The sequence below is a fragment of the Anomalospiza imberbis genome, chromosome 1, assembly GCF_031753505.1.
Source record: "Anomalospiza imberbis isolate Cuckoo-Finch-1a 21T00152 chromosome 1, ASM3175350v1, whole genome shotgun sequence".
Classification (NCBI taxonomy): domain Eukaryota; kingdom Metazoa; phylum Chordata; class Aves; order Passeriformes; family Viduidae; genus Anomalospiza; species Anomalospiza imberbis.
Window position 1 is genome coordinate 36,237,111 of NC_089681.1, and position 17,237 is coordinate 36,254,347.

Consider the following 17,237-nt stretch of genomic DNA (forward strand, 5'->3'; position numbering starts at 1 on the left):
TGTAAGACCTCACTGCTCCTCACAGACAGAGATGAAATAACCACAAAACCAGTCACACAGATTATTACTCTTCCCTCTACTACCTCAATTTTCTACACCTGTTAGCCATTTTCCTTTGGATTTGAACTTCACCTATCATTTCCATCCAAGAAGACTGAAAAAGTGCAATCCCTTCCCTCCCCTCCCTCCCACCCCTATTCTCTTCATGGGAGTGGGGACTAAGCATGCTTGCATATTTGTGAGACACACATATTCTTCCATGGGCAAACTTGTACCTCCTTTTTTATTAATGGATAGGTTTTAATGGAGAATAGAGAAACGATGCTCAAATTCTTATTTTGTTTTTGGATATGGTAAGCCCATTTTCATCTTAAGTACAACATGCCTCCTCTGTAATAAACTACATAAATCCTCTCTCAAAATGGCAGCATCATCAAAAATTAAAAGGTATAGTACAAAGCAAACAATATTGGAACTACATAAGCATGTTGATTATTCACATGAACAGTTTTTTGGTATTTACAGAAAGCATTGACTGATGCAGCTTGCTGGCCCCATGAGCACTATGTTAAATCAGTGAAGTATGAGCAGTCTTTATTTGTATTGCAGTAATATTCTGTATTGCCATCCCATCCCAGAACCCCAGTGTGCTCAGCACTTGCAAACAACCACCAAATCACGACTTGTATTAGAGAATTAATTTTTTCCTTTAAAAACTAATTTAATCTTTGACAACTCCTCATTTTTCTACCTATTTTCAATTATTTTGAAGCACAACATTACCTGCAGGCTACCAAGTAGAAGACAGAATTCTTCCACGTGCCTCCTGGATGAAACACCAAAATAAGTAGAAAATCCTAATTACTGCATATTCCAGAAAGGTCAGTGACCTATATAAGATACACAATACATAAGCAATTACATGCTTGGCTTTAGCTGATAAGTGATAGTTGAAATAGACTTTCTGGTCACTCTTGTTCCTCAGGTAAATGAATAAGAATGTAATGAAAAACATGTTTTCCTGAAAAAGATTCTAAATTTATGACCAAAGCAATTTTTGTATCAGCTGGTACTTAGCAGTGCCTATCTAAACATGACAGAAGTTTAAAAATAACAGAAGCAACCATATATTCTTAAATTTCAGATGCCAGTAAGCAGCAGGACCAGTGATTCAATATCCCCTCTGTGGGTTGCCATTTGCTAAGATCTTGTGGCCACACAGCAGGGCCATGATTTGTGTTGCCACGAGAAGCCAACCAAGGGAATAAGGAAAATACAGCAAACTTAAATAAAATTAGGGCTGTCATTGTTAATATGGAGTCTCTCAGAAACATTTTGTCTTATATTTAATTATACTAAAAAGTAAATTATATTTATATACTTACTACAGTGCAGTTAGAAGACAGGTTTAGGCTAGGATTTTTTACAGAGAAATGTGCACTTGCAGTGTTGATCTACAGTTAACAGTTTCTCTTTTTTCATGTTTTCCTCCAGACCAATAATTCTGTGCAAGACATCCCACTTCAGTCAATTCCTTATACAACTGTTTGACCCTCAAACTCCTTCTCAAATGAGTGGATTTTTGGTTTTGTTTTTTATTTGTTTCGGTTTAGTTTGGTTTTGGTTTTTGGAGGGGTTTTTTTGCCTTTTTTCAAATTCTAGAACTATGAGGAACAGTTACACAAGTTAATTTTCTTCACTCAAAATCCTAGCTGTGGTAGAGATCTGTATCACCTACATTTAGTCATCTGACCAAAAAGCCTACACTGAAAGTCTAGAGACTAGTAGTTCTAAACTTCTTTACACAACAAAACCGCAAGAACCTCTGGGAGTTGTTTTGATGTTCTTATGACCCTGGTCATGACTGGAGACAACCTGCCTCTTTCCTCTATCCACTGGGAAGCCAGCTCCTGACCCGTTGAGGTGAAGCTGAGCTGCTGACTTGAGGAGCTTTTGAGAAATACTTGGTTCACTTATGAAATAAGATGTTACATAAAAGAGAGTCACCATGATACCAGACTCCAGCTCTTCAGTAAAAAGAAGAGCAGAAGAAGCAGCCAAATTTGTGAGGCACCCTATTCTGTCAGTCTTGCATCTCGCCCACTGTCAGGGACATAAGCAGAGAAGCAGTCAATATTCTGAATCCTGAAAAGGCCCAAGCACAAAAAAAGGTAGTGGGTTGCCTGGCACTTGCAAAATGAAAACAATGCTGGCCTTGCTTTGAATGCATTTAAACAGTTTTTAATTAATATACAAAAATCAGTAAACTTGTAGAGTGCAGATTTAGAGAGTGGGGGGGTTCAGCGTGAGACCAAAACACTTACTTACCTCTGCATCTGAGAATTGGAGGGTATGACTCATCAGCAGAGCACACTGTGCAAACGGGCACCCCTCCAGCCCCTACCTGAGCGGGAGGAGGCTCTGGAGTCAGGACTGCAGGTGGAAGCAAGACCCATATCCGCTCTTGCAAACAAGGGGTTAACAGCTTGTTATATCCCCCTCCAATAAAGCCGCTGCTGATAAATGCAGAGTGACACTTCCTTAGAAATCAAAAGTTACCAAAACAAGTCGATTTCAAATCCTGCATTGAGATGCAAACAGATTTTTTTAAAGACAAATATACAAACCAGAAAAGGTTCACCTGGCTATTTGTAAGAGAGAAAAACGCTTGAAGATGCCCAATGCTCCTGTGTCACTAGGGAAGGGCCGTGTAAAAAGTGCTTCTGTTTATTTCATTAGTATCCATTTTCATCAATACCCAAGATGGTATCATTTCACACACTAGAAAGCAATTGCCAAAAACACGCTTTCAAAAATGTATCAATTGATCAGAAAGTGCTGATGAGATGAATCAACTTATGCAGACCAAGGAGAAATACGCTCATAATCCCCTCGCAGCTGGAAGAGACTGAGCACATAGCAGCCTGGAAACAGCCGCAGCAAAGCCCTTGGGTTTTTTGCTGGTCATGCTTAACAATCCTACACCACTGCCACCTGCCGGCAAACAGAAAGGTGCACATTTCATTCCGAAAATATAAATAAAACATTAGTGGTATTTTTAACCATGAAGTGCTAAGGCTGGAAGCAAGGCGTTTGCAAGATCCAGAGATGCAGCAAGGCACCTGCGTTCCCCTGGAGACACCACAAGCTTGGAAAGCACATCACCTTCCACCAGCAGCATCAGCACCACTGACTGATGTTGCTGCTCCCTTTTAGGAAGGATTTGCCTTTGCACAAGAAAAATTAAGTTTTAAATGTTCCTTCATTAAGACAATGAAAAAACTTCCATTGATTGTGGTGGGAATCTACAGGTGACGTTTAAAAAGCACTGACCGGTTGGATAATACTTTTTTATTGACAGTTTATCTATGCAATCAAAAGAAGAATCAAAAAGAAAAGTACAGTGCAAAGTCAATGCACCACAACATTTTCTTCCTCTCACTCATGAGTTTAGGTTTTCCATGAAATACAGAAGAGTCTTTGGTGACAGGCACAGCAATATGTGCACAGACCTCAACAAACCTTCCTTGCATCTCTATGAGTGCCGAAGTGCTACACTGTTTACACAAAAAAATTTACAGCGTGAGTGCTCTTTCATTTTCCCTGACCAAAGGGTGGATCACCTGATCAATACAGATTGGAACACCAGCAGTGAGTTTTCCTGTGCATTTCTTTGGGATTAACTGATGAGAAGGAAAAACATTCAATTCTGAAAACTCAGGCATCAGCCCCAAAAGCAGAGCATCTTTCACAGGTCAAGAACTAAAATTTTTCAGTTAAAAATTAAACTTTGTAGATAGAGAAAAATAATAATAATAGCAAAAAAGCAAACAATTTATTGCCAATGCAGTGATGTTCTTTTCGGAAAGAATGCAGATTTTGTGATTTAATGAGTCTTCAGAATTTTTCAATAAACAAGATTGCGCCTTAGGAAACAAGCAAAAAAATACCCAAACAAATCTTTGTTCTGTAATCATTAGTCTGTAAACTGTAACTCTATAAACTTTAATCTATAAATTGACACATCTATATTATTTATGCTACAACAAGATCTAGGTTACGGAGCAGGCTCCTTTTAGCAGTAGGACTATATAGAAACCTACAAAGTTTCCAAGATAACAGAAGAAGAAATCACAAATGGAGGATCTCATCCATCAGCTGGCCAGGGAATCATCCTGGCAGCAATAGCAAGAAGTTTCTCTGAGCTGCCTGTGTGATTCACATCACAGAATGCAGCGAGTTGCCCTCATTTCTTGCTATGGGCAGCAGGCACTACTTACGGATGACTCCTCCAAAGCAGGCAGCAGTATAAAAGCCAGCGGAACCTCACCTTGTGGTGGAGGTAGGGCAGAGACTTGAGCTGCCTGCTTCGGGTCAGCATCAGCATTTCTGGTCACATCACCTAACAATTCTGTAAAAAGGCAGCGAGAAGATAAAGATTTTGAAGGAGGGTACGGAGATAAGATGGCACTATGAAAAAAGAGTGATGGTATTTTTAAGAAAATTAAATTAAAAGATAGAAAGAGATTGGCACCTTAGATAACTTCAGAGGTACAGTCACAGTGGAAGAAGTGGTGGGTAGGCTGGGAAGGAGCTGTGAAATGGAGTTTGTGTGCAATGTGCTAAAGAAGTGATAAAGTCTTAGCAATGGCCTGGGGGAAGAAAAAAATCTTGACAAAGTTGGAAACTGTCCTGCACATTCGAATAAAGTAAGGCAGCAATTCCCATGCCAAAATAGATGTTATAACACACAACACAACAAATTAGAAAAAGTTACGTGTGCAATTGGATCAGAAATAAGAGAAAAAAACTGCAACAATTTGCTGTAACATGCAGGAGAGGCAAAGACAATACCCAAAAATATAGCACCCTTCATAGGTCTGAAGGAAGTAAGAAAACAGCGTTGCCTTGAACATAAAAATGTATTGTGGATCTGTGGATATATAAAAGAAAGGATAGTTTGTCTTCTTTTAATATATTACTCATGTCCTTATATAGATATATGAGTGAATAAAAGAAAAATTTTGTATTTATAAAAATGCAAAGATTAAAAATATAGACCCCTTAGGGACTTCAATTAATGGTTGGGCATTGTTGAAGAGATATCACACAGGTGACTGGGGAGGAGAAAGTAGTCTGACAACAGAGAGTAAGTTTACAAGTGTAGAAATAACACTAGTCTCTGCAAAAATTTAAAAATATATATATATAAAAGAAGAGACAGGAATAAAAGCTGAAACTAGTCTCGATTTCTGAAGGACATGTAGTCAAAATCAGTATTATCACTGCTAGGAACTAGGAAGAAATTATTAGGAGATGATAGGAGTTTCTTGCAGGGAGTACAAGGGAAAGAAGCAGGAAACAGAAATTAGAACAGAACTAGAAAATAAAATGACAGCAGGTAGGATTTCCAGTGATTTTAGAGAAGTCAAAGTGAGGAGGGAAGGAGAAAACCCAAGAGCTGAAATCAACATTGGTAGATCTACAGTCAGAGAGTGAGAAAGGGAAACAGAGCATGCAGCATGTAGAGGGGGTAGTTGATGCCAAAATGAAATCTGAGGTATTAATTCACATTCAAGTCAGAGGAAAGCATGCCTTTCTTTTTTTGGCCTATGATCTAGGCAATCTCAAGAGATGAAGCCTTCTCTTTACCCAGGAGCCCAGCTTCTATTATAAAATATTAAAGCATGTGTGTTATAGAACATAACTAGATAAATGGAGCATCATAGAGAAGTAAACAAGCAATATGGCATTGAGCAGAGATCTTGCAAATGAGGGGGGAAAAATATCAGCACTTTCTTCAGTTTGGGTCTGGAATCTATCCTGAATTTGAATTAAGTATGAAGATCAAAAGTGAGTCTAGTTAATATTTAAAGATATGCTTTGGGGGAAAGTCTTGTTTTTCTGATTATTTGTGACTAACTTTTAATCTTTAAATTTTTTTATTACACTTTCTGTTGAATAATATTTTAAGCAGTGTATCTTCTGAAGTTCCCCTGAGCTCCAATTTGAATGTGATAAATAACATGCCTTCGAACTCAGAAATTATGTTCCATACTCAAAATATTATAAACATGAAAATGTTACATTATATTTTTTTCCTCCTCTTTTGTGCAGTTTCTTTTTCTTCTTATAACTTTGAGGGACTTTTTTGGGTGTAATGGAGAATACCATCTCACTTGCTGCCCATGCAGGCTCCTAAGCTCTATACCTAATAGAAAAACAAGACTAAAAAGGCTTATCTAGATTAAGTATATTATTCTTTAACCTCCTTGTCAGCATCAGAACAAGTGTGGATTATTGGTTGATTATTTATTTCTAACACCTTTCATTCAGAAGGATCAGCTCACTCCCCAAACTGTGAGGTGCTGCCACTCCCATTCAGAAAGGAACTAATACAAAACAGTGAAGTAATAATGTCAAAACTAATATAAAAACAGCATGTCATGACACTTCAATTCCTACTCTGTCCATTGGACCACATAACCTGATATCTAACATGATACAATTTATTAGAGGAGAGCTTCTATCCCACTTTTTGGAAAGTATTGTTTTACTATACTAGTAAAAGGTCCCTACATCAAGTATTCAGGAAGCAGCCATCCTAATTGCATATTAACCATATCCTTTTTCAAGTAAATAATATGAGTTATATCTCACAACAAGTATAACAGCAATAATTAATATGAGATGCATGGTAAACTCCCCCGTAGTTACTAGTTTAGATGTATTGTTTGTCATTAATCAGAGAAAGAAAACAGATTTCTGAAGGTAGATAGTATCATATTGTGCTTGGCCAACTGAAAGCCATTTAACTGAGAACTTCATTCCTACACATTGTTTTATATCTACAAATGACCATAAAATCATCCAGTTGGAAAAAAAAAATAAACAAAAAAAAAACCTTAATTTTTTGAAGCCAGAATGAATGAAATTAATACAAACTTGGTTACAAGCAAATATTTCAGCAATGAACTAATTACAGACTCTGGGAGAGTGAACAGATCCAAACTTCAATCATCTGCCCCTGAAGTAACAATCAGCCTCTTTTAATAGCATTAAAGTTGTAGGATATACAAAATTACATGGCCTGAGTAATAACCTCTGAGAAATTTAGTTGCAGGCCTCAGTAAACTTTGATATCACTGGCACAGGGGAGGTCTCAGCCTTCCTGAGAAGCAACACAGGTCTCCAGTCATCGGAGGAACATTCTAGTTCAGGCTTGAAGCTCTATCTCAAACACCTAACAGCCAGCCACAGCTCGATATCCACAAGAAGAGACCACTGTTTACACACCAGAGAGGTGTGTACTTCCATGAGAGACCAAACTGTGAAGTGGACTGGAACTTCTGTGCGTGACACCAAACCGTATTATCCCAAACACAGCCATAAGCTGTGGTTTGCTCTGTTGTTTATGTGGTTTGTCATTTATTTTTAAAGCTTTCCCAGTGAGCAGTTAAGTTGTCAGAGTTCATAGAGTGACTTCAACCTGATGATCTCATGAGTTTACATCTGCCCACAGGAATAAAAGTGCCAACAAGATGAGTTGTTTATCTCTGGTCCCCAGTGGCAGAGTACAGCTATGAAGGTCAGACATTACATTTGCAAGAAGTGACAGAGTTTCTGCATCTACTTCATCATTTCAGCACCCATAACTGAGAACTCTCCAGACATGTGAATGGCAATCAGGAAGGACAAGAACATGTGGGAAGCTGAAGGTTGCTATAGCATATAATACCATGTTGTCATGTATATTACTACGTGACAGCTGGAACTTCAGAAAGTCAAACCATCATCAAAACAAAAAAAATCTTAAGAAAGCAATTACAGTGGACAGACAAGCCAGAGTCCCTGTTTTCATTTGATGCTGTGTCTAGGAATTAAGAATGTCATTATTAGATTGCAGAAAAGAAAGAATGATAGAAACAAAACTGAAGTGAAAGAGAGGTTAATACTGTATGCTGGAAATGTGTATATCAACCCAAATTTTTTTAAAAACAGTAATCCAAAGTCCTCAGCCTTCTTTTCTCCTCATTTTTAATTTATTTTTTAATTTACATGTTTAAATTAATTGTAAGTTCCCATAAAACCACATTAATAGATATTTGCATTTTAATCTCAGGAGCTGTTTCAAATCAACTGTAAGGATCCATAAACAAAGAATGATAGCCATAATTTTTCGAGGAAGACACCAATCTTTCAGAAACAAATGGATAATTTGAATGAATGAATGGGAGCGAGAGTGAAAAACAACCCATAAGGATTGCATGAAGCTTGTTTTGGTTTAAAACAGTCTCTCATGCCATAAACATACAATATAAGATTAAAGAAAATAAAGTTTTTCCTTTGCAAACCTCATTTTGTTTACATTAGAAAAAATTCAAAATAAAACCATTAAGGAGATTAGGAATATATGTAATGACTCATAAAAGGTCTCAGTGACCGTCTGAAAAAATAAAATACATATTTGAAATTATATTTTAATTCAGGCATTATACATTTAAATAAAACATTGATAATCTCAATTAAAGAATTAGCTGGCATAACAGAATTTGGAATGTAATTACTATACATAATACAAATTTTATATTTTGATTCAAAAAGTCTCTTAGGGTGCAGTTAAAAAAATATTATTTTTTAAACCTAAAATTTAATGTCCCCAGACTTTTCATCCCTTTTAATGGACAACACTGGAAAATCTGCTAAGGCTGATAAATTGTTGCTATTAGATTTCAGATGGATCAGTCTTTAAAAGGACAGGAGCTTACTGTTCCTTCTTTGCTGTCCAATGCAAAATCCCATCAAGTTACAGCTGTAGCAGTTACTAAATTAAAAAAATGAAGGGAATACTCGTTCTGCTTTACTCAAAATTTTAATAAACCTAAGTCTCAAACTATTGGTTATTAATTCAATTTTTTAAAAAATTCAAAAGCAAGAATTCTTGTTTCTGCACCTCAGAAACTGGTATAAGCAGGACCTTGGCTGCCCAGATGCAGATGCAACGTATCTCAGCACCACAGAGGCACAGGTTACTCTAAGAGCAGCCCAGGTAGAGGGATTATCTAAGACCAGAGACGAGAAAGCAGAGAAGGATTAAGACTTCAAAACTCTCCTCTTTTCACACCACCTCTGTGCAGCGGCTCATACCTCATCTCATCTACTCCACAAAGGCTTTCCACGGACTTGGAAGTTGCAAACAGCAGATGTGAATACACAATACACTTCAAAGAGCTCACATTATGTAAAAAACCTCTGGAAGTTTAGTTTACCATCTGACTTTCTATATTTTGGGACTAGTGACATGCACTGACATGCAGGGAGGTGGCCACTACACAGAATGATGGGGTCGGCAAATCTGTCCCTGCTCATGATGGGTTGAGTTCTACAGGTGGTAGAGAAGCAGCAGTGCTAGCATAAAAACAATATAAAGCTGCCTGGCTGCAGTTAGGGCTTCTAGCATGTCCATGAAATCTCACTTGCATTTTTATTTAGTCTCTGGATTCTCATTTTTGTTTGTGTGTATAAAAGTTTAGGTTTGCTAAATTGAGAACAAAGCCTTTAGTTCCAAGTTCATTTTTGTCTTCAGCTAATCTCTTTCCACAGATGCCTAACAACCTCCAGTTAAATCTGTTATTATTAAAGAAGTAAACTGCACTGAACTCTTACAGGTCTGTGCAGAATTTTGTGTACCAAAAAATGGCTATGAACGATCATTTAAAGGTCATAACTGTTTCCACTCTTCATATCCAAAACTGAAAACCTTCAGTATCCTTTGATAAGAAGACAAATCTGCTTGCTTCCTGCCCACATAGGCCAACGTTAAAAAAAAAGTGTGTTGAGGTCCAAGGTCCATTCCAATATCCATGTTTGTCAGCAAGCATTCAGTGGCTTTAGAAAGTACACCAGAACAATTGTGTAAATGAGATACTAAGATAAGAATGAAATTTAAATTTCCCCTCAAGTACATGAGGAGGGTTTAAACATTGAATCAGCATTGAATCTTAGATGTTTTCACAGAAAAAAAAAAAAAAAAAGAAAAAAAAAAACCCAACAAAGACAGACAAGACTACCCCAAAACAAACAGAAACCTCCAAAACACAAAAACCCCACCACACCTGTGAACTGAAGTTGGATAGCTGTTTTTAAAGACTGATGTGCATTTAGGATGTAACTACTTGGGGATGGATCATCATGATGTGAAACTCCTGCTACTGCCATTCAACATTAGGTGACAGGTATTGCATGATAGCAGAGTCCTGATGCAAACTAAATGCAGCAGGCATGGCAAATACAGGTGCAAATGCAAGCATTGTCACCTAGCTCTGGTTTAAAGCAGCTGTGATGCCTGGAGTAAAACCTAAACGGGCATCGATCTGCTGTAGGCAGCTCACTTCATCTTCCCCCCTCTACTTTCCCTCCCACACCACAGTTTGTGCTGCACTGTTTGGTTCAGGGACCATGTGCTGCAGTGCTTGTGCAGACACCATGTAGCACTGTGAGCTACCATTTCTTTGCTGTGGTTTCCAGCAGGTAATAGGGAGAGTCAATTATAAGAATTCAAACTCATTTTTCTTCTTAGCCAATTGCCACAACCTATCAGTTAACAGGATTTCTCAAAATACAGAAAAACATTTTGTGCACACATAGCTTGCTTTCGGGAACTTCTGTTAACATCCTTGCAAAGCCCTCACAGCTTCAGGCACTGTGCAAACATATGGGAGTATACAGACTGAAGTAAACAGAAAACAGTAGAAAGCAATATCAGTAGACGCAAAAAATGAGGCCAGTGATACAAATTAAAAAGAGCACAGATTTATAGTACAGATTTTAATAAATAACACTGCATGTTCCAGTGGAGGCTTCATGCATTTACCACACTGATGTTATTGCTTGCTGCACAGTTGTGTTCCCAGAAATTCTTTAGGAAGGTGCCCAGCACGCTAATATAATCAAATATCTGGAAGCATCTCAATACCACAAGTGGCACCAGTGTAAAATGTATTGAACTAGCATGGATTTACACCCCCTCCCCACCCTCCCCATTCTAATTCAGTTAAATGTGAAGGGGAATAGGGCTTTATAACTTGAAGTCCCTTTTTTTTCCCTTTTAAAACAGAACCAAATAAACCAAATCTCAATGGCTCCCTCTGCTGTCATGTCTTAGAAGTTTCATTATATTTGCAAATACTTTTTTTGAAATAGTTTTTCCCTTCCCCAGTCAGTGAACATCTGGTATTTTCACAATATCAAACAGCGTGCCAGTTCTAAAGAGTCAAAGAAACCTTTATCCAAAAACAAATTTCTCAAAGTGCAATTCAATGCTTGCTTATCAAGGCTGGAATAAGTAACATCCCTTCATGTTTGCATGGCAGCTACATGTAGCATCATGAAAAAATGTTAAAGATAGTTTATCATCTTTGTAATCAGCTTCGGGTTGATCTGGATTTAACTGCATAGGTGCGGATTTTGACTCTAACAAAGCCAGACCACTTTACATGAAACAACTCTATCTGTAACAAAACAACTGTAACAAATATTTCAGAGCTCTGGGAACAGTCCTAGAGAGAGGACCTGTTTCTGCTGAAACAAAAAATACTCCACAACACATTAACCAAGCTGGAGAGCTGGACTGCCTTTGGCAAGCATTCTAGATTGCTCTTTGCCAGGCCCCAGGGACAGATAATGGTCATTACCTGGCACAGGTGAGCAGCAAAGCAGCAAAATCAGGGTGTCTTGTCACACAGCTGACAATGACTTGTCTGCCTCTCAGCATCCCAGCAGGAAGCTTAGCAGCAAATATTCCATCAGGGACCTAACTCCAAGCCACAGAAGTCAACAGGTCACTCAAAAGAAGCAAAACCAGACCCCAGGATCTGCTCTCACACACTTAAAGAATAAAGAACTCTAGAGGATATAATTTATTCTCAGCAATGTACAAAAAGGGAGGATAATAAAAATCTGCAGTGCTCAGTGAAAACACTGAGGTGTAAATTTTAGAGAAAATAAAAACACCCCAGTACTTCACTTTCCATTCAGTGGAAGCACCTCCCAGGCACAGAGTGTGGGGGGACAGGCAGCTGAGGAGGGACATCCCCCCAACAGTGCTCCCCTCTCCGTGGCTTCCTGGAAGAAGCACACACTGCCGAGTGACAGTCCCTCAGCACCACCTGAAAGTAGATTTGGTGCCTGAGGTTAATGGAATGACAGCAGAGAATATTTCCATACTAGCCACAGAATTTGTCTCAATTGCCTCCATCTTCTTTCCACTCCGAACCCAATGCCTCTCAGACCGCGAGCTATATTTATCCCTTGCACACAGGGATGTTCTCATGGTTCTAAATTAAGCAGCTTCCGTCACACCCAGGACCAGTTATAACCCTTCTCAATTGGTTCTCCACCAGATTTCTTGATGCATTTGTGGCACCCTGTCTAAACCAAGCACAGATGTACACACCGAAATAGTCACCTCACTCATCTGGTGGTGAAAGCTGAGATTGCTGGATGTCCCACACCGTACACGTCACTTTTCACACAGGATGCATTTAAACTGCTGAGAAACAACCTCTCCTTGAACTGCCAGGGTATCACTGACACCTACAGCCTAATTCTGCCTAAAGATTATACCCAGTGCATCTACCTCAATCCCCTTCCTCCAGGAAACATGCCGAAACCCACCACATTTCCAGTCTTCCCATATTCTTGCTAGCATAAAAACATCCTGTAGATTTCAACTATTCTTTTATTTTTAACTTTTTCCCAGCTCATTTTTACTGTGATGTTAGGCTAATTCACCTGCAGGAGAGAAGCTTAGTTTATTTTTTGTAAAGACATACAAACACTCTAATTTGTTACTATCAACCTCTTAGCTTGAAATGGCTTTGCTCTCATTTTGTTGGGCTAGGCTCACACCTTACATTCCACCCATCCAAATACAGATAATACTTATAACATCCCAGGATTTAACGTGGAGATACACCATCCTAATCTGACAAAAGAAAATCTGAAAGGGCTTTTGAAATTGTCCAAATAAAATCTGCCCAAATAATATTAAAACAGCTCCACATTTCAAACCTCTAAAATGCCTTCAGCTTACAATGATGGCTCTTTGCTAAAAAAGTCCATACCTATTGAATGTCAGGCTGGTTTTATTCATCTAGATTGCAAGTATAAATTACTTAATCAGCTTCTTAAAGGCAGATACTGCATACCAGTATCAGGGAAAAAAGCTTAGCAGAATGTCCAAAAAAACACTAAAGAATGACCCTTGTAGAGAATTTTGTGTTATCAAAGACACAGTTATAAGAGTGATCTATGTATTACATACCCTCCAGATTAAATCTTTTTACTCTCATGTTTGTAAGAAGTTGGATCTTCCTTTCCTTGAGTTGGTCCCAACTGCTACAGGCTTTCTGGTTTACTGGCATTACTTGTAGTACTTTCCAGACTGGCAGGCTTGGAAGGAGCAATTTTCATACAAGAATTGCTGATATTACAGAGAAAAAAAAACAAAAAAAAAAAAAAAAAAAAAAAAACCAAAAAAAAAAAAACCACAACTATTTGGCACATTTAAATATGTCACTTCAATGTATTTGATGCTGGAAAGCAAGAGGGTAGGAGATGAATACAATTAGTTAATGGGAGCAGTGATCAACCCTATTCTCTGTGCTTTTTTATACAAGGAGAGAACACAGCCTCACAAAGCTCCTCTTGCATTTATTCCAGACTCTGCCAACAGAGCTGGAATAATTATCCTGACTTGGGATCAACTAAGTGTCAGAAAGCCTGAAAAAAATAAGCTTGTTATACTTAACAGTATTTGCATGCTCAATTAATTTATTCCTTGATAAAGGAGAGCCCACATTACTGACATGAAACCATGGCATAAAAGTTAAAGGATGTTTACTATTCTACAGGTCTGAGGCACCAAAACCCCTATCCCCTCCTTTTCTGTAATGCTGTTAATCCATGAATTTAAGGCAAATCTCATTTCAACCCCATTGCAGACACACTATGTCAGATGTATCTTTTTGTTTGCTCACCCAGTGGATTTGAACTGATCCTTCTTTGAACTTCCCAGGTGTCATCCAGTTGTGAATCAGAAACCTGCAGTAGTCCAGGGGTACTGCTGAGCTGGTTGAGAACAATCCAATAAGCAAAGCTCTGGGCCAGAACTGGGCCAGCAAAGCTCTGGGCTGCAGAGGTCAGCACACATGCAGCAGAGGTGCCTGACACAGCTGACAACTAGATCAGCACTTGCACAGGTAACAACCAATGACCACAATGTATAAAAAGGACTTTTTTAATCCTAGGTGTTATTCTTTCACAAATAACAGACTCTCTGTAGTGGCAGTAACATAATCTGAGCTCTGTGTAAATTACAGTACACTTGAAATTCAATCTGTTACAAAAGTGCTCTACCCTGAGCTGAAGAAAAGAAAAAAGAAATATGAATACTCAGGGTAAAATCTGTAGAATATAAGAGGTAATACCCAGCAGCATCTCACACCTGCTCTGCAAACAGAATTTCCTGGAAGGAAAACCTCGATTTGTAAGCACTTTATTTCAGAAAGTATTTTCTCAAGTAATTACTTGAGAAAGCAAAGGACCCAACTTTCACCTGGGAGTAGGTTTTCCTATGCCAATATGCCTAGGCCCCAACCTGAGCATGACGTAAGGAATCTATAGGGAAGAAGAAACCCAAACCAGTAACTAACCTTACATCAAGTACATTTTGTCTTTGTACAGGGACAGAAGCACTTGATTCAGTGGGAGCGCAGCACCTGCCCCCGTCTAACTCCTATATTTAGGTCTCCTGTAGGTTGCTGTAGAATGCTTCCTCTGTAATACCAAATGCATATAAAGATGGAAACTTTGGCCAAATGCTCCAAAGGTAACATTGCTGGAACTGTGAGGTATTTTTCCAAGGGAAAACAGAGTGTGAAAAGTCTGTGGATAGCCCTTCTAGACACACCTAGTAACAGAAACTTTCCAACCACATTTCCACCAAGTGCAGCCTAGATTTAATCTTGCAATGTAAATGCCATTTTTCCTGTAGAATAACATGCCATTTATCATCTTGATAATTTTTCATATTTGGTTAAAGTTTCTTTTTAACAGAGAACAACCATGCTTAACTTTGTCCTTTTGAGAGAGTTCTCAGTGGACTTTTTTGTTCTTTGCTCTCAAATGAATCAATATTGCTACTGCAATTTTTTTTAAATTACATTTTGCTAAAGAATTTTCGTTCATTTAAAGGTTTCTTGAGTCAAGTTGTGTTGAGCAACTATTTATGCAATCCACAAACCATAAAACAATTGAAATAATTCAATGAACTAAATATGCAGGAAGGGTCTTGATTCAGAAAGTCTCAGCAAACTGGAGGTTAGGTGAGCATCCTGGAGGCAGTTTCTTTCCTTGCTCTCACACTGCTCTTCTTGTTCTCAGGATTGGTTGTGGTCAGAGTATCAGATTAGCCAGATTTTTGGTCCAACTCTCATATGAATTCTTATTAATTGTAAAACACAACAGCAAAAAGGGCTGAGTTAAAGTTTTTAAAATATTTTTGCAACAAACTTCTTGACTTTATTAAAACCTAGGACTGAAGTGTCATTTCATACCTTCTGGATCCCAATTTGGGGAAACTAACATACAAACAAACAAACAAAAAAAAGAAATTCAGTTTTATTTACATATTTCATACATCTATTTTTATACTCTGTTTTGAGCACAATGTTATTAACACTAACAAAAAAATGTTGAGAGTAATTTGATTTAGAAAGAACCATGAAAAAAATGTACACTGTGCAATTTAATATATCATTTTTTTCATCCAATGTTTTGGTGCATTTCTTCAGCTATTGGAGTAGAAGATTCCAATAAGGCATGCTTTTTTGTGTCAAAATTACAGCAAGATTTTTATTTGATCTGTATTGGATATTAGTCTTTGTGACACTACTGGCCAAGGACTTTGGGCTCATCATAAGTCTGTGAATCTTTGTGATTAGAAAGAACATGGCCTCAAAACTCTCTGCAATATCAGAGCATTCCATACAGATTGCAAACAGACCTACAAAACTGGATCCAAATCAGCCAACAATGAGCCTTTTATTATTCATGATGTGAGAGAGATGACAGGGGAAGGCTAAAACTTAATCTTAAACCTCTCCTGAAAAATTTCATACTCAGAGGTTTAGTCTCCCTTAAGACTCAGCAGTTCTTCTCTTTGAAAAGCTGAAGAGCTCATCCTTCTTTAAATTTTGCTAGCAGATTAGAGGGTAAATTACTTACCAACCTGGATGTCTCCCTCTTGACTTCCTTCCTCAGGCAGAAATTATTCAAGGTCAAGCTCTTACCTTTGTGAGGAAAGTTGCAACCAGCAGAACTGCAGCCATCCTGGGAGCATGCTCTGGTATTTCCACCTCTTCCCTCCTACTACTGTGATGGAATACTTGTACTACAATTGTTTTTCCCAGATCAAACTCTAGAACCAAAAGTCCTTAATTATTATCAACAATTTTATTTCAAGACCCCTTTGCAGCCATTTCTGCGCATTCTCTATCATTGGCTCAATCTGTACCTCCCTCATTAAACCCTTTTCAGTCCCTAACACTCTATCTTCATGGTCCTTTCCCTAAGATTTCCATGTATCCCACCACTATGACTTCTATTTAACCCTTTTCCCACTACACACACAAAAATATTTGCTGTCAGCACATTCTTCTTTCAACTATCCCCATTTCCTCAGTTTTATTTCGAAGCGTTTAAGTCCAGTGACATCCATTTGTGAAGTCTACAGCATCTCACCCTTTGCATGTCCTTCAAGTCTCCTGTAGAAAATGTGATTTATTGTAATAGGATTATCATATTATCAGTTAAATATAGATGAGTTTATGCCTGCTGGTGGTTGACTAAGTAGAAATGTAAGAATTACTGTATTACATTTGTGCATTCTAGTTGAGGATCTGTTTCTCAAAAAATACAAAGTGGAGAAATTTGTGCACACCAATGTTTGCAGAAATTAAATATTTAAAATATCACACTCAAGTGAATACAAATTCCTCTTTCTCTAGCAGTATTTTGATGCCAGAATTTAAGAAAAAATAGCTCATTTATTTAAATAAATCTTATTATACTGAATGACTTAAAAGCACAGCACAGTACGCAGCTATTCTGTTCTGGGCACGGCATTGTGCCATTATCCCAGTGCTTCATCAAATCATTTATTACCAGTCTGGAGT